The following is an 18,811-nucleotide window of genomic DNA, read 5'->3' as shown; positions in this document are numbered from 1 at the left end:
CCACCACTGCCAGAGTGGCAGGAACCTCCCAGGCATCCTTCTCAAGGATCCTCCCCACAGCCTTGGTTGCCATCAACAGCTTGACGCCACAGCACCTACGCTTCCTCACCACAGTGCAAGAACTACTTGCCAACAAGCAGGGCTTCTATGCCATTACTGGTTTTCCGAATGTGTTTGGGGCAATTGACTGCACCCATGTGCAACATGTGCCTCCTTGTGGATACTGCACACATATACAGGAACAGAAAGCACACATACCTGATGAATGTGCAGGCACTTGTGGACCACCTTGGCCTGTTCATCAGTCGTTGCCAAATTTCCAAGGAGTGTGCATGACTCATACATCTTCTGCCAATCTGTCATCAACCACGGTTCGAGAATGGCACCTATGGAAATGGACTGCTCGTTGGTAAGTATAAACTGAACAAACCGCACACCTCAAGTCACCAATCATGTAGCTCAACTATGTGAGAATACACATGTAGCAAATTGAATTCAACATACATTGTAACTGGGGCAACTACTTTACACAAACACCTAATGTAAAAGAACAACACATATGTAAGTTTGCCAAACAAGGGAGTAGGCTAGAAATACTCTCACAAACCACTAAGTCACTCTCGGACTATAAATCTTGCGGAACTCATCAGACAAACATTGGAAGGAATAAATGCAGTATGTACCACAAGAAATGTACTTGTGCTGTGCTGCAATCACTCTGAAACAAAGACACGTGTCATTTGTACAACAAGATGACAGATCACTCTGTTATCCCCTGCACCGGTGCACAATTAGCTGACATGCACAAACACAGGCTCCGATGCACCATGGTACAAGGCTGCCTGCGTCATGGTGAGGAAAGGATTTCTGCATGAAGGGACACCTAACTGCACACAAACAATAGCAAAAGTTGATTTAGCATTACTATGGGTCGTTTCAGAATGTAGTATGCATTGAAAGAGCATACAAACAAGAGAAATGTAAATCTAACTCTATATTGTGCATCCCTATGCCTCCCCTAGTGAGGTGTAGCAATCTGATGCATTTCCTTGTGGAAAATTAATACCAGATGCACACATGTAGCCAAATAAATGTGTGTTGAGTGTGAACACACACAGCAATATCCATGGGTTGACCGCAACACGCATACACGCAGATTCAAAGGTACCTTATGCCCAAGGACATCAATAGACATGTTTGTTGTCTTTACATGTCCCAGTACGTTAAGTGCACCAGGTATCAGTGCTACTGTGTCTCAAACAGTGACCCACTTGGGGTGCCAGGGGGATGTAAATAACCCAAAATGAGTACAACATTTAGCAAGTACTTCAGGTGCCAGCTACCCTCAGTACAATAACTCACAATGATGTATCTTGCTAATGCACATACATGGCAATGTGCCAAAAGTCAAGGGAGCTTCTTCACAAAGCCCATGCACCACCGGTGCCTCATTTACAATATGTGCAAAAGTGAGGTACTGTTGGCGCATGGGGCTTGAAAAGAACCCCAAAGGTGTTCTGAGGTACCCAGACATCTTGACAGTTACGACATGTAGGTAATTCACAGCACCTGGCCAATTACATCATGGTGAAGTGTAGGCTGTAAAGTGCAGGCAACTCAATGTCAGTGATGCAGGTCAATTGCATGTACCACAACATGATGAAGTAGAAAGTACAAAGCTGCACAATGGACACAAAATTAATAAAAACACTCTGCAAACACATCAGGTGTGAATACTAACTGACACTTCTCTCTATTTCCTGTTTCAGGTGATAAAGGATATGCACTGTCACCATGGGCCATCATGGAATGAACCTTCAGAGTCCTTAAATCAAGGTTTGGGTGCCTTGACATTTCTGGGGGAAAACTCCTATACAGACCTGAACTGGTCTGCAAAATCGTACTGGTGTGTTGCATTTAGCACAACTTGACCAACAAATCACTGCCAGAGACCAGGAGGAGCAGGAGAATCCAGAGGATGGGCAGGAAAAAGAAGGCGATGCAAGGCACACCACAGCTTCTGCAGCTGGGACAGCAAGGAAGGATGCCATCATCCACAACTTTTTTCATAATCCATTTAAACAAATGTCTTGTCACGTAAATTTCTTTCAACCAAAGTTTGCCTATTGGGACTAAGGCACCAAAAGATCCCATCCAGTTTAGCCACCGGCTGTCCAACTCCACCTGCTCAGTCATCTCACACTGGACTCCGACCACACTCTTTTGAAAATGTAACAGTGGGTCCTCAGAGTGTAGGTTGACAGCTGTGGTGCTAGGTGGTGACTGTTGGATGTTTTGGACGGCAGGTGGTGAAGCCACAATGCTGCTTGGTGGCTAAGCTTCCAGAGATAGGCGGCCTATGGATTGGAGCAGCTCTTGGAGGCTGTCCTGGTCGATGGTTTGCAGCTCTTGTTCGTCTTCATCATTAAAGAGTGGGACAGGCTGCTGACCAGGAGGTGATCTTTCTTGCTCTACAATGTAAAGTGCACACACTGTTGTATCTGTATGTCCAGTTTGGGCAAGCATTTTATCAGTTGACAGTCAGAGTGCATGACAATTTTCATGATCTATTCTTTCATGCTACACTTATTACATGCAGATTGGTAATTCAGTTTACAACATCACTTATGTAACATTTAGGTTGTTCATAGTTCAGGACAGTTTCCCTGTATGTCAACAGTGATGGATATATTTCTATGCCACTATTGCACCTATTACATCATCTGTTGAAAGTTCTTTTGGATGCTGGTTGATTCACCTTATTGACAATGCACATTTGATCTACTTCATGTTTCTCAACACTGCATTGTGACTATGTCACACGTACTCAGTCAGGTTTGAATATGGGTTGGGCACTCTGTTTAGAGGCGGTGATTAGACTGCACCCCCCCCCCCCATTGATGTTGGCACTGCCACCTATTTTCTGGTATGGCATGATGATGAGGAGACTCATGCACTTGAGATCAGGGATACAGTGAGGTCCACGTTGACATGGCAAGAAGCTGGGCTTGAATTCCCCTACTCTGAGAAGTATCTGTTTCAAAGTGGCCAACTGACATTGACACAGGACAGTCCCATTCATGGATGTTGATGTGCAGGGATGACCATCTTCCTGTTCATTGAAAATCATTACCTCTATCCAGACACCCTTGCACTACTGTGCAGTGGCAATGGTAAGAATATGCAAGCAGGAGGACATGGAACTTTTGAGCAGGCTTCTAAGATTTGTGCATTGTTGCACTACAGATATTGTTTGTACCTCACAGGAATGGGCACATGAATGCTGCATACTGTTGTGCTCAGGCTAATTGGATGCATTTGTCTCTGAAAGGGTGTTCATAGACATCAATGGCTATGCATTTGTTCACTGCCACCATTGACTTTACCTATGAGCCAGTGTCCATGCATGTCAATGTGTTTTTGGAGCACCAAACCCAGGACCATGATGACAATGACATACTGCCAACTAAACAACACAAGAATATACTTTGATGTGGAATTAAGTCAATGGGTAGCCAAATGACATGCATTATTGCCAGATTATGAATGAGGCCCATTTTCAAAGTACACTTACCATGCACATGACATGGAATGTGTGGTTGTAGGAGCATTGCAAACAGAACAGGCATGTTGTGGTTTTAGGGTGCGCATTTCTACAATGCTGAGACCTTAAACTGTCCTTTGAAATGCATATCCCTTTTACTCAGAGGTGTACAGCACCTTGGCCCACCAATATGTTATTTTTTCACATCCTAGAAGGTGCACATCATCGGCACAATGTGCTTCCAATGGCAGGGCAGCTTTTGATGTGGCCAACATGAGTGAGTCTACTTCAAAATGTGTTGTGCAACAGTTGCAGATGTGGTTATATGTGCTTGATTCAGCTGCACAGATAAAAGCAGCAGTTAAGATATTGCAATTGCTTGAGGCATATTTCCAAGGCACTGTTGCAACAGGTGCCTCATAACTTTTGGGTTTACTGAGGAAAAGTGTGCGTCACAATATTTACAAGACAGTGTTGACATACTTGATGTGGATTAACCAGATACTTGTGAAGGAGGAACACTTTCATTATGTAGCTGGGCTAATTTGTACAAACCTGTAATGCAATGCATCGTTAGTCTTGGCTTGACAGGGTGCTCAGCCACTTCTGTGAAGCGGTGCTCGGACTTATTTACTACATTACTTTGAGGCAGTGATGTAATTTGAGCTGCCATCAGTGATGTCATCAGTGATGTCACTGACCATGTCATGAGTGATGAAATATGTGATGTCATCAGCAGTGCATTGCGGGGCGTGAGTTATAGTTAGCTCAACTAACTATAACGGCTGAATTTCTCCAGTTTGTACGAGTGAAATGTCCAACTAACTATAATGTCCCTGTGGTTTTTTCAGTGAATTTCTAAGGTGTTTTTAAATGCTAATTTCTAACTATAACGTCCCTGAAAACTATGTTTTTTCAGTGAATTTCAAAGTTTATTTATGCTAATTTCTAACTATAACGTCCCTGAACCCTATGATTTTTTCAGTGAATTTCATAGGTTTTTTAAATGCTAATTTATAACTATAACGTAGTAGATGCATTTGCAGAAATGGGGCTGGGCCTCCGATCAGTGCTCAGGAATACCGCTGCGTTGGACTTCCAGCAGGTACCAGGAGGGCTTCTTGGCCCCCAAAATCCCTCAGGAGTAAAGTGGACTTCATCCCCCAACCCAAAGTGTGCCAGGAGACGTGTTTGCAGAGTGGTGGAGGAAGGGGGCGTAGCTTCTGAAGACCTCTTAGCAATACCACTGTGTCGGACTTACTGGAGGTAACAGGAGGGGTAGTTTGCCCCCAAGGACTTCCTTGGGGGCCAACTAGCCCTCCTATTACCTCCAGTAAGTCCCACACAGCAGTATTGGTAAGTTCTCAAGCAGGCCATGGCCCCTTTGCCCACCAGTCTGCAAACAAACTCCCTGGTGTGCTCTTAGATTGGGATTAAAGTCCCCTTCAATGCTGGAAGTCCTTAGGGGCCAACTAGCCTACCTGACATCTCCAGTAAGCCCCACATAGTAGGATTGCTGAGACATAAACACAGGCCATGCTCCCTTTCTCATCCACTTTGCAAACGTGTCTCCTTGTGCTCTCAGTTGAGGCATGAAGTCCCCTTGCCTCCTGATGGTCCTTGGGGGCCAACTAGCTGTCCTGTTATCTCTAGTAAGCCCCACACAGCTGGATTGCTGAGAGTGGTTCAAGGCCACTTCCCCTTTTTTTACACCACTCTGCAAACGTGCCTGCAGGTGCACTGCTGCTCGGGAATGAATTCCACTTTAGTCCTGAGGTCCTCAGGACACAAGAGGACCTCATCGCTCTACCAGCAGTGCGCCATGAGGCGTGTTTGCAGAGTGGTGTAAAAAGGGGCGTGGCCTCGGACCACCTCTCAGCAATCCCACTGTGTGGGGTTTACTGGAGGTACCTGGTGAGCTAGTTGGCCCCTAAGGACCGTTAAGGATCTATGGGACTTAATCCCCAAACCAGAACACGCCAGGAGGCACGTTTACAGAGTTGTACAGGGAGGGGGCGGGGCCTCCGGCAAGATGCCATTTTGTTTTCTTCTTTTTTTTATAGTTAGAAGGGGTTTGTGGGGCCCCCCTTCTCTCAATTTTTCATGGGACCTGGGTACCTCATCCCCCAGGGCCTGCAACATTTCTTTAAAAAAAAATGGGAAGGGGGCTGAGCGGCCTCCCTCCTGAGGGCGATTTTTGCCCTGGGGACCCCATCCTACGGGGCATGGCCTCATCTTTTTTTAAATTAATTATAGAGGAGAGGCCCCCCTTCCCTGGGCTACTTTTGGCTCCAATACCCCATCCCCCGGGACCTGGCCAGCCATAATTTTGTATTTTTTTATTTTAGAGGGGGGCCACATGGTCCCCCTCCTGAAGCCAATTATGACCCCAGGGACCCCATTCCCCGGGGCCTGGCCAGTCTTTATTTATTTTTTAATTTGAGGCCTATTAAGGTCCCAGGAACCCCCGCACCAGGGCCAGCCTTTCTTTAAAAAAAAAATAAAAAAAAATAAAAGGGAGGGGCCCGAGTGGGCTACTTCTGGCCCCAGGGAACCCATCCCCCAGGCTGGGCCTCAATTTGGGGATCGTGGGGGAGCCCCAATGTCCCCGGGTCCATTCCGGCTCCCCACCTCCTGCGGGAGCCAGCATTGCTTTTGGACAAGGGGAGCTGCTGACACTTTTTTCCCTTTTTTCTTGTGACTCGGTTTTACTGAGTCACAAGATGGCTGCCAACACTTCTTGGTTTGGAGTGTTGACAGGCAATCTAAATGAAGCTTGTGAATGGTAGGGTTCACAGATTCACAGCACTTACCAGATATCGATATTTTTTTATGTTAGAATTTCTCAGTAACTACTGAACGGCTTTATGCCGTTTGGAAAAAATAACGTTTTCTGAACCAAGACCTACTTTTTTGCCAGATTTGGTGTAATTCCGTTCAGCAGTTCAGGCTGTAGCTTTGTCTAAAGTTTCCTATGGAAATTAACATGGAGAAAATGTGTTTAGGGACCCCCTTTTTTCTCAGCCCCCACTCGATGAATCGCCCCGAAACCTTTAAGACAGGAGCTTACCTGAGCGGACCACTAGTTTTGAAAAGTTCGCCAAGATTCATCAAACGGCGCCAAAGATATTGGCAAAAAACAACGCTTATTGAATAGAAACAAGGTCCTAACCATAACTACCTACTGCCGCTTGCCAGTAGGTAATACACACACACACATAGATATATATTAAAAAAAATTACTGAGACGTTATCGTTAGGAAACAGATTTTGAAAAACCATAAAAAATCACTTAAAAACAAAAGGATACAGGGTCATCAGAAAATAGATGTAAAAAAACCCTAGAAATTCACAGAAAAAACAAAGGTTACAGAGATGTTATAGTGAGGCTTAGATTTCACTTGTACAAAACCAGTGAAATTCAGCAGTTATAGTTACCTGATAACTAATGCACTGCTTATGACCTCACATATTACATCACTCATGACATTTCAGTGACAGCACTGATGATATCTCCAATAACATCACTGATGACATCTTCCACAGAACCACTCACACACCTACTCACTCCTCCATTGAGGCACCCACTCACTTACTCGTATAGCCACTCATACAACCATTCACTCATACAACTACTCACATAGCCACACACTCACCATTACAGCTACTCACACACCCACTGTTTGCTTACATAGTCACTCACACACTCACTGACTCACCCTTACAGCCTCTCAACAAAGCCACTCACTCACCAATACAAAGCACTCACACACTCACTCCCACAACCAAACAGCCATTCACACAGATTCTCACTCTCCAATACAGCCACACACATACCAACTTACGTTATCAAACACCCACTAAAATAGCCACACACTCACCCATACAGCCACTTACAAATAGTTGCATGCTCATATTACTAGTCAGATACCCACTCACTCTCCCATACAGTCACTATACACCCACTTACCCACCCATTGAGCCACTCACACCACCACTCACTCACCCATACAGCCACTAACACTCCCACTCACTCACCAATACTGACACACAGCATCTCACTTACCCACACAGCTACTCGCACACTGACGTACACACCCATACATCCACTTACTTACCCATAAACACAAGTATATAGACAGTCACTCACTTAATATAAGTTAGAAGCACGCACTTAGTATACTAATTTTACTTTTGCAGTAGGTTAGTATGTATGTTTAACATACATAAACTCTAAAACACTTACACTCACTTGATGATGTCATCAGTGATGTCATCAGTGGTCATTTGAGATGTCATCAGTGATGTCACTGAACATGCCATGAATGATGTAATATGTGAGGTCATAAGCAGTGCATCTGGGGCTTAAATTATAGTTAACTATTACTGCTGAATTCACTGGTTTTGTAGGAGTGAAATGTGAACCTACCTATAATGTCCCTGTAACCTTTTTTTTCAGTGAATTTCTAAGGTTTTTTTAATTAGATTTCCTAACTGTAACAACACTGTAATCTTTGTGCTTTTTAAGTGAAATCCTAAGGGTTTTCCAAATTGTATTTCCTAACTCTAACATCCCTCTAACCTTTGTTTTTTTAAAGTACATTTCTATCATTTTTATAACTAGTAGTCACATTTGCAGAAAGGGGGAGGGCTTCCAATCAACTCTCAGGAATTCTGCTGTGTCAGAATTACTGGAGGTAAGAGGAGTTCTCTGGGCCCCCAAGGACCCTCAAGGGCATAAGGAGACTTCATCCCCCAACTAGTAGTGTGCCAGAAGTATGCAAAATGGTGGAGAAATGGGGCATGGCCTTCAACAACCACTCAGCAATCCCTCTGTGTGAGACTTACTGGAGGTAACAGCATGGTAGTTGCCCCCAAGGACCCTCTAGAGTCAAGGAGACTTCATCCCCAAACGAGTAGTGCACCAGGAGGCTTGTTTGTAGAGTGGTAGTAAAAGGGAGTGAAGCTTCTGGTGACTTACCGGTCCAATTTTTTTACTTTTTTAAAGTATTATTAGGGGAGGGGGGCCATTGGACCCCCTTCCCTGGCCCTATTTTGGCCCTGGGGGACCCATCCCCTGGTATCAGGCTTTTTCATAATTTATTTTTTTCATTAACGTGAGGGGGCTGATTCCTAATGCTCTCGCTTGCTGAAAGAGGAGCACAGTTTGCTATGGCTTGCTGGGAGCAGTAAAGCTCCTGCCAAACCACAGCTAATCGCCACAGCTGAGCACCCCGGGACATAGCAGTAGCTGCCCGTGGGAGGAGGCAGTCCCCAGGGCCATCTGTGGCTCTAGCGGGCCAAGTGGCCCACTCCTTTGCACAACACAGTTCCGGGGAGGTGGTGGTCCCTGGGGCTGCGGCAGGCTGTGCAGGACCCCCTCCATTAATGAGAGATTTTGCTCTAGGGAGGTGGTGGTACCCAGGGCACAGGAGTAGTTGAGCAGGCAACCCCAGCATTTCCAGTCCAAGTCAGTTGTTGGTTCCGAGTGTATATTCATCCCCAGTTGAGGGGGCTCATGTACCCCCTCATTTATTTCTAAAATGCCCCTGGGTCCTGGCCTACCCAGTAGCTGATTAATAACGAAAGGCGGGAGCCTGCAGTTCATTTTGTAAAAAAAAGTAAATATATTTTATCCTTTTTTGGCCGTGTGTGTCCCTGTGTGACCCCCCCAGGAAGCCTGGGGGGGTCAGGGTGTTTTTACCCTTCCCCCTTTTCTTTTTTTGCATTTTGTTCTGTGACTCGGTTCAATCTAAGTCACAAGATGTCTGCAAACACCTTCTGGTTTGAAGTGTGGTCAGCCAATCAGATCTCAGCACGAGATTGAGAGGGATCATGGATCCTCTACGTCCTGGTACATACAAATTTGGGATTTCTTGTATATTTAAAACATACTGAATTGTATTATATCAAATTACAAAAAGGGTGCTTTCTGGACCAACAGCTAACTTTCTGCCAAATTTGGTGTAATTCCGTTCATCAGTTTGGGCTGTAGCCATGTCTAAAGTTTCCCTTGGAAATTAACATGTCACAAATGCGTTTTGTAACCTCTTATCTTACTCGACACCCACTTGAGGGATTACCCCAAAGCTTTTAAGAGAGCTGCTGAATTGAGCGCTCAACTCGTTTTGAAAGGTTCGTGAGGATTTGTCAAAGAACAGCAAAGATATTGGCAAAACAAAAACACACTTCCTATGGAAACTACATCATAACTATAACTACCTACAGGCGACCACCAGCAGTTAATAAATACACATATGTGTATATGTTGGTTAAAGCTTAGTGATAGTTAAACATTTTTTTCCCTATACAAGCCAAACGTAAACAACAAAAAGTCAAAAGTTGTAGTTTTAGTTTTCATTTAAAATGTATCTACCACCTTCTAATTATTACAAATATTGCACCTCGTTATACACTCTTTTCAGCTTACTAACCAGACAACACTAACTATAATTTGTCGCTGTACCATGTACTGTGTTGTGACAAATGATGCTATTGGAGAAGTTAGCAGTGTTATTATGAATGCTATGATTTCACATGCTATAAGTGATGTAGTGTACAATGCTATAACCAGTGAGGTGACAAGTCTGTGTTCAGAGGTACGCACCTTATAGTGATTTGAAGTTGGTACATAAATTATGAATTGAAGTTATATTTATAACCTAACAATTTGTAATGCTTATATATTTTAAGTTCAATTAGTATAGAAAGAATAAATTAATGATTCTAACTATAAATTATCCTTAAAATTAGTTTTTTCATTGTATGTTAATAGTTTTTATTTTTTATTGAAAAGGTTTTCAAATTGTAGTGTGGAGTGTCATTCACTTGGGAGTCGTACAGTAAAGTGAATGAGAGTGTTCTATAGTGGGGTATTGTAAAGTGGAATAGAGTGGAGTTGAGTAGAGTGGAGTAACGTAGTATGCAGTGCAGAAAAGAGTTATACAGTGGAATGGTGTGGTGTGTCGTACAGTGGAGTGGGGTATCATAGAGTGGAGCGGCGTATTGTTCAGTGTAGTGACAAGTTGAACAGTAGAGTTGAGTGTTTTACAGTAGCGTGTTGGTGACTGTAGTATCATGAAATGGAGTGTGGTGAGTGGATTAGAGTGTCATAGAGTGGAATAGAGTGTAGTAGAGTGTTGTAGATTGTAGTGTCATAGAGTGGAGTTTAGTGCAATAGACTATCATACAATGATGTGCTGTCAAGTGCAGTGCCGTACAGTGTAGTGGCAAAGAGTCTCTCACAGTGTAGAATTGTGGAGTGTCATTTTTTTTTAGAACAGAGTGTATGGTAGCGTGGCGAGTTATACTTAGTGTTTTCTGGCCAATGAGCTAAAAAGAGTGTAAAACCAAGAGTCCTGCACATAATATGTTGAAGGTGGTGAATAAATTGTAAATGCAAGCTATCACTATAAATTTAGAATTTTTAAAGTTTGTGTAGTTTAAGTTTGGTTTGTATAGTGAAAACATTTCTTCACTGTAACTAAGCTTTAACCTTTGTTTATTCATTGAATTTCAATGTTTTTAAAACATTTTTAACAAGACATTTATTGAAATTTTAGAGTACAGTGTCGTTGAGGTGAGTGTTGTTATATGGAGTGTCATACAGTACAGTGGAGAAGAATGTTGTAAAATCTATTGTCATAGAGTGGAGTATTGTAGAGTCGAACAGAGTAGAGTGGAGTGGGGTTTCACACAGTGTTGTAAAGTGTTATATAGTGTAGTGGCATGGTGTCTCATGTTTTGAAGTCAAGTACGGTAAAGTGGAGCAGTGAGTTGTACAGTAGACTGGCATGTTGTACATTAAAGGAGGGTGTTGTAGACTCTCATAGAGTGGGATAGAGTGTTTTAGAGTGGATAGTGGGACTTAGAGTGACATAGAGTTTTGTCAAGTGAAGTGTTGTAGAGTAGAGTAGAGTCGAGGACAGTGTCTTCAAGTGTCATAAAGTTTAGTACAGTGGCATAGAGTGGATGGGCATAGACTGGAGTAGCATGTAGTACAGTGTTGTAGAGTGGAGTTGCATACAGTGGAGTAGAGTGTTGGACACTGTTGCGATGTAGAACAGAGTATAGTATAATGGAGTGCAGTAGAGTGCCGTAACATAAATTTGAGTAAAGTGCCATAAATTGAAATACTGTGTTGCATAGGAGAGTGCAGTGATGTGTTATACAGTGCTGGAAAATGTTGTAGTCTACAGCAGAGAAGTGTGGTATACAGTCTAGTTGTGTTTTGTAGAGTGGTGTACAGTGAAGTACAGTGTTATAGAGAGAGTGTGGTACACTGTATTGGCATATTGTTTTAGAGTACAAAGGCTTAGAGTGACATAGAATGGAGTGGCGTACAATGGTGTACTGGGGTATAGTGGATTATTGTGTCATAGAGTGGAGTAATGTGGGGTACAGTGGCATACAAAGAATGCGTACAGTGCTGTATAGTGTACTAGAGTATTGTAGAGCAGCCTAGAGTGGTTTAGAGTGTTGTACAGTGGCATACAGTATAGTATTGTGTTGTACAGTGAATTTTATGTATATAGGCAGGAGGAAAGTGTCAGAGAGTGCCATGTAATGTAGTAGAGTGTTGTAGAGTGGAGTTGCATAGAGTACAGTAGTGTGTCAAACAGTGGAGCTGCAAAGAGTGTATAGTTGTAAAGTAGCATAGACGGATGTAGAGTCTCGCACAGTGGATTAGAGTTAAGTATAGTGGTGTAACATAGTGTGTAGTGACGACTAATAGAGTGTATTAGCATGTTGTGGAGTAGAGTGGCATGGGATGGAGTGTTGTGGTATAGTGTAGCTAGCAAGCTGTTATAAATTGGAGTGTGGTATCGTACAGTAGAGTGGAGTGATATGTCATACAGAAGAGAAGAGTGTTGTAAAGGGGAATAGAGTGTTTTATAATGGAGTGTATGGGCACAGAGTAAACTATAGAACTGGACAGTGAAGTGGGATGGAGTGGAATGTTGAAGGGTTGAGGGGGTTCAGTTGAGGGTCAACGTTGGTAATAATTGGTTTTCATTTAGTTGCAATTTTTTTATACTGGTATGCATCTTCTTTACTCACCTGCAATTATGAGTTCAGCAGCATTCCTAGGTTTATTTAAACAGTGTGTATGATGTACAGATTCTATTGTTGCCACGCATAGAGTTCTCAGTATTTTTTCACTGTCACAGGTTATTTTTCAGTAACCGTTCTGGTTCTTTAACATTCAACACCAGAGGTTGAATCTTTCTTCTTTCCTAACACCACACTGTGTTTCTTCTTTCTATTTTCACTGCTGAGCACATTTACTTTCATTTCCGGGTTGGGCTCCATCCGGTATATACTGCTCATGCGTACCTTCACATTGCGCGTGTTACTGATTATCAGGGATCGGTTTTGTGCCGGGATCACGGTTTCGGTTCATATGGACCCACTGCCTTGCGTGCAGAGAGGGTAAGTTGTGACTTAAGCTTTTTTTGTTAGTTTTTCGTATTGACCCTCACGCAGTTCACTTATTCTTGCATTTTTTACTCAAAGCGGAGTTCTTGTGGCCATTTGCTGGTTGCTCAGTTTGATTGCTGGTTATCAGGTATGCGTCTCTTCTCCTGATTCACACTTTTTTTTTTAGGTTGTTCGTCTCGCACATCACAGTCATTTATGTTTGGCACCTTAAGACGTTCTCTTGGTTATTAAGGACAAACATTTTTTTCAGTTGTCTCATTTTGGTGCACGCTTTCTCTTTGAGCATTATATGTATCATGTTATATTCTGGTTTTACTCTACATTTTCAAATTGTTTTTCCAGTACATTATGCATTTTGTTATATCTTGGGTTACATGGTGTGTGGTTCATGTTACCATGCCCTTTGACATGTCGTACTATTATCACCATATCGTATGAGCTTTGGTTACAACGATTATCTCCTGGGTTATTAGCAATATTAGCATGCAATTGTTTTAGCCTTTTCTGCATGGCATATTTGCTGAAATGTATATTATCTTGTATTGCGCTGAATTTATTGATAGCCACATCCTTGTTTACAGATTACCCTGATGAACGGCTATTGGTTTGAGCCCGAAATGCATTGGGATGAGCATTACAATTCCTGCAAGAAGGTGATTGTTTGGCATGTTGAATAAACACGAACTTGACGAGCCCAAGTTGGAGTTTGGCCGATGTCTTTTCGAAGATGGATTCACAATGAAAATGAACATTCTCTTTTCATCATCCATTGTTTAAGTTATTGTACAGATGTTTTAAGTATTGGTTACATTGTGTTGACACTCTCAATTAGATTTGTTAGTTAATTATCCTCCAAAAGGTATTCATTATTTTAATTAACTAACAAATCTAATTGAGGATAAATAAATACAAATTGGAATATTGTTTACTCGTTCTCAAACTGCTAGAAAAAATAATTTAGGAACAGTGCATGGAAGAGTCATAAAAATTGTTGATTGAAGATTATCTTGACAGCTTGTCATTTGATAATATTGGAGCCCTGATGATGTCCTTTCAGGACAAAACGCGTCGGCTGACTTAAAATGTGGAGTGTAATCTAAATTGTGGAGCACAGCTCAGCTACTGGAAATGAGAATCTAGCAATTTGAAATTAATCTTTGCTGATTTACAATAAAGTAGAAGAACTTTGTACTGAATCCACTGCCTGATGACTAGTTATTAGAAGGATTTCAATAATTAATTGAGAAACGAACAGATAAAGTGTGGTGCTCCTTCTCTCTATAGCTTAGCTTCTTGTTAACTTTCAGTTTAATCGAGACCTACTGCCTACAAAAATATATGCCAGCTGATGTTCAATCCGAAGGTTAACTGAACAGAAGGCTAACTGAGGCTGGTTAACTTCTGTTTAAACAGCGGCTGGTATATATTTTTGTAAGAACGAAAGACAGTCTGCAGTCTGGGACACTTCCTGCCCTCACAACATCACTAATGCCTTGTCAACGGGTGTGGAAAATTTATCATTTTACCATATTTTTTTTAAATAGGTGGTGGAACCTCCAAACCCAGCTTGCAAAAGACATGCTTCATCTACACGCTTGAATATGCAGGCAAACTCATGGTTGCCCTTATGCCACACCACTTTCAAAGTTCACCAGCTGCCTCTACTCCACCCATTCAATGAACCGACCAGTAGCTCATTGACACCTTCAGAGTAGCTCACAGTCTTAAGTTCATTTTTAAAGACGCACAAGGTCACATTTTTCTTTTAAAGTTATGGGAAGGCTGTGCTTATTTTACATTCTTTTCTTTAGGCTGCAGATAGCCTTGGCCTGATAATCAACAGTACTAGATTTGTATTTATGATCCAGGGTACAGGGGTGAAAAACTGAAGCACTGAGGTATTTAACTCTCAAATTAGTCCATGTCAATTCAATACTGGAGTTGGAGAATAAAATTATGTTTCTGGATGCTTTTAAATGGTGAAAATTAAATACAAAATGTACCTTAATAATTAAGTTAGATCTTCATTTTAATTTCCTCCTTTTTCAAAGTGTCACATTTACAAACAGCAGGCCTCTTGCTCCCAGTAGCCAGTAGGCACTTTTTTAAATGGGAGAAATTTAAAGTACAGATAAATATTGCTGTGAAACATTAAGTCAAAGAGCCTTATTATAGGTTTGGCAGTCCATGAACTGCTCTACCGGTGGTGGCAGACCGACCGCCGTATAACTGGATGGGCAGATTACATTTCCAAAGACCGTGGCTGAATCGCCAACACCTCCAGCACACCGATGACCATTGGGGTTGGGGTCGGGGAAAAGCAGCTGCCAAAGGGTTGTACTGAGGAGCTGCACCGGCATCCATATTATTAGTTGGATTTACAGCAATCCAACCGTGATGGTAAGACCGCCAGCTTTAAGCCAGCTGTAATGAAGCATTTGGGGTGCATACTCACTACTCTCCTGTTCTTCCAGGCAGCATCTTCACCCCGAAGAATACAACCCTGTTTGCAGAGATCAACAGGAGAGACCTTTTGTCTACCATATCACTATTGCTGGCCCGGTCACATAGAGGCTAGACTCTGGCAATGAGTAGGTGGTATTTTTCCACATGTATCATGCAAATGAGTAAATTCGACACATGTGCAGTCGAAATGCACACACATGCATCAATAGATACCGAAAACCATTGCACACCATTGCAAGACTGCCACATGCACACTGCATGCCCCGCAGTGAACTCATAATACGAGGTCTAAAGACTGCATGCGCTGTGGGTACTGGTGGACGTGGATGTGGTTTTTGGGCGGTCGAACTGCCAAACTTGTATTCAGACCTTAAATATTTTTCTCTACTGACAATTCAGCCAAGTACATCATAATATTTGATGAATCATGATTATTCACTTTAAATTCCTACTGTTTAAAAAAAAATGGTTAGATGTTTGTATTATACATGTAACGGTGCCACATATGATTAAAGGAATTCCAGTTCTACAAGTACATAAAATGTAGGGTCTCTGTAATCCGTACACATATATTCCATTCATACACCTGTGTTCATACATCCCCAAAAACCACACTCTCACTGACACACATTGAAGTCCTGTCAGTGTCCCCCTAGTCAAAAAAGTTTGTTTAAACCACAGTATCAGGTTCTATGGACATTAGGCTTAAAGTCAATGGGCATGAGAGTGTCTGGTAACAATGCACATGGTGCTTAGCCTTCAGTAGCTAACAATGATCTCAACTGATCAGAAGTAGCTCTCACTTGAAAAAAAGCTGGAGACCCCTGATCTAGATGCTTCTCCATGCACTTTAAGATGTATACAGGTGATACCCACAGTCACATCATCTGCAGATCAGTACAGAGAAGATGGTTGGTGTTTCTGGAACACATCTAGGGCTGAATGAAATCAAAACTTCCCCGGCTTAAATTGAGTAAAAGCAGAAATCTTAATCTAGAGAAAGGATTGGCTGATCAATGTGCGGCTCCCTGGCCAAGTGAAAGGTCTAGGATTCATTTAAGACTAATTTTCACCTTCACCCTGATATCAACTCCAGTCAGTTGTATCAACTTTTAGTTGTTGCTCTTACAGCAAATTCTGCCATTCCTCCTGACAAATACTTGAATAGAGTTGATAAGATCCATGCGACCACTCACCTTGACTGACTTTTGGTCCTGAAAGAAAACAATAGGTCTTACATTTGCTGCCAGCGTTCTGGTAATTCTTGTTATGTTTTGTCATGATTTTTGCAAAACACTTTTGTTTAGGTATATGCCCAGTCACCATCAATCTAAAAGAAAATTTGCTACAGACCAAAAAGTGTTTTGGGTCTAAAATAAGCACACTTTACCATAGTACTCCCTGACACTGAAGGGGAATACTTTTGTGTGTATGTGTTCCTTGCAAAAGAGCAGCACGAAGGAAGATGAAAAAAGAATAAAAGAAGGCAAAAACTAAAAAAGGAAAGAAAAATAACAAAAGTGTGAAAGAAAGAAAGGAAGAAACAAACAAATAAAGAAATAAATAAAGGACGAATGAAAAGCTAACTTAATACAGGACAGTTTCAAATGGACACAGTCTGATCTGGTAAGCTGTGAAATAGCAGTAGTCAGAAAAACAAAACACTACATAAGGAATTTACAACAGCATTGGCAAGAGATGGGACCTGATAAAGATGTTATGTGCATGAGAAGCCTTCTAACACATCAGGCTCTAAACACAAAGGCAACACTAAAGAGATTATACAGTAAAAACTGAAACACTGGTAATGGAGGGAACTAGCTTGTTTGAGGATGTGCTCCTTGTGAGAGCAAAATGCAGTCACTCAAAGTTATTCAGTGGCTTAAGAAGGCTGACCCACTGCCCCATGCTGTTTGCTGTAGTGGGCAGAATCAAATTGTGAATGACATAACAACAGACCAATGGATGAAGAGAGATGGCTGAAAGCTCCCATATGTATGTATATTATACATATTTTACTAAAGTTAAACAGTCTTGGCTAATGCCAGACCTAAAAAGCTTACCATCAGAATGCAGAACCAGGCAGCCACACTGAGCATGGACTTTTGTAGATGAGATCACATTAAGAGACTGATTACGATGTTCTTAGGAAAGCCTTTCCACCGAATCGGGTTAGGATTGCTTTCCTAACGAATCGTATTCTGGGAGTCCTTCCAACTGATTAAGATGTGTCCGGATGCTTAAGTAATTGGTTAGGTCAGACCCCCATTGACTTCAATTGGAGCCTGTGTCCCTAAAGAGAACACAGGCTCCCATTGAAAAAGTGGTGTTTGGGGAAAACCTTGCACCCTGTGGTGGGCACCCCATGGTGCCTGCCACATTGTGCATGGTTAGGAAGAGGAGTCCCTCGGGAACTCCCACGGGCCACATTCAATTACCTTTGTGTGACCAATTCTCAAAGCTGTTTCGTCTCAGGCAAACCGATTCGGAGAGGCTTTTGGTACTTGCTCATTCGGAAACCATCTTCGATGGGTGGTACATGTTGGATTTGAATGACGCAGGCTGCCTGACTACCATTCAGAACCGATTTGGACAGCCAGGATGGCTTTCATGCATTGTACTCGGTCGTCCGGAAGGGTGACCAATTTGGTCGGATACAAGGGTTCTAAATCAGGTTCAACAATACCGAATCCCATCCGGAGCCCTTCCTAATGACATGGTAATCGGCCCCTAAGTCTTCACTCAAAGATTCATGCATGGAGGTAGATCCCAGAGAGCAGAAATATTAAACCCCTTGAGTGCACGGATTTATTGGCTTAAATTTGCCTTTAATTTAAAAAAAAAAAACTCTTAGAACAGTTATTCAGCAAAGCCTTTGACTAGACATCTTCCTCTTCCAAGGACAGTGAGAAAAGAATGCCATTTCTGGGACCAGTTACTACAACCGACTAAACTAAATACTGATCATTTGATATTGTTTTGTGTAGCCATTTGCACACCCCTAAGCAGCCCATTGCACTGTAAAGTAGCTCAAATAGCACTGCTCTAAAAAGACTAGTGCAGCTAAATGCTATTGCATCACATAGCTCCAAATCTGTGTGAATATCTATGCAAATGAGACATTACGAGCAGTATATTTCCACGTAAAGCCAGATCTATGAAGTAGGTTGATCTGGCTTTTTGTGGAATCCTATAGCCAAATGAAACCAGTTGCAAACAATTAACAACCAGAATACTGCATTGCATTCTTAAGCAGAACAAGTAATTTTATTGAAATTAAACATTGTTCTTGGTCTGCAATGCTACACATTTCATCACAGCATTATGCTGCACAAATCTTTGTATATTGTGACCTAAAAT

This window comes from Triturus cristatus, chromosome 5_2 (genome assembly GCF_964204655.1).
Source record: "Triturus cristatus chromosome 5_2, aTriCri1.1, whole genome shotgun sequence".
Classification (NCBI taxonomy): Eukaryota; Metazoa; Chordata; class Amphibia; order Caudata; family Salamandridae; genus Triturus; species Triturus cristatus.
This window is presented reverse-complemented; position numbering follows the sequence as displayed.